The sequence below is a fragment of the Passer montanus genome, unplaced genomic scaffold (assembly GCF_014805655.1).
Source record: "Passer montanus isolate IOZ18808 unplaced genomic scaffold, ASM1480565v1 scaffold39, whole genome shotgun sequence".
NCBI lineage: Eukaryota > Metazoa > Chordata > Aves > Passeriformes > Passeridae > Passer > Passer montanus.
In genome coordinates, this window is record NW_024368707.1 from 7879861 (window position 1) to 7880541 (window position 681).

Below are 681 nucleotides of genomic sequence, written 5' to 3' on the forward strand. Positions count from 1 at the left end.
GAAAAGTGGTAGGGACCATATCAAGTGTTGCTAACCATCAATACTTGGTGAAGGTGCAAGAAGTAGATTTGTGGCTCCCCAACTTAGGATGGTTAAAACAACTCTTTGCACTTATTATGCTGTTCTTACTCATGCTGTTGATCACTTATTGCAATACATACTGCTGTATAGACTAGGCCAATACAGTAAGTGGATATGAGACTTTGAAGAAATTAAAGTCTCAAAGGGGTAATTTTTTTACCAAACAAGTTATATTATTATGAATAAACTGATGTTTATAATAGGATTTGTTGTTATTAGGAATTAATTATTGTTGACTGTGTAACCTAGCATACTGCTTGTATCATTTATTTCCCAGTTTTTGGTGACACAGTGTCTTGGTTTAGAAGGTAAATGTCTGCCAAGGAAGGCGTGAACCTTCCTGGAATGCAAAGATGACCCCTCCTTCAAAATTATTTTAACTTTGAAATTACAGAGCTTTGAGGCAAAAATACAGGAAAGGAAATAACAGTTCTTTACTAGAAAATATGTATGTATGTAGACGTGTAAGAGAGCAGAACAGACAATACCACAGAAGCAGAAGTTTCGCACCTGCTGAGCGCCACGTTTCCCCTCTGGTGTAGTTGTGACCACAGCTGGCAGGGGATGAGACAGCGAGTGTACCATGATCCTCTCAGCTGG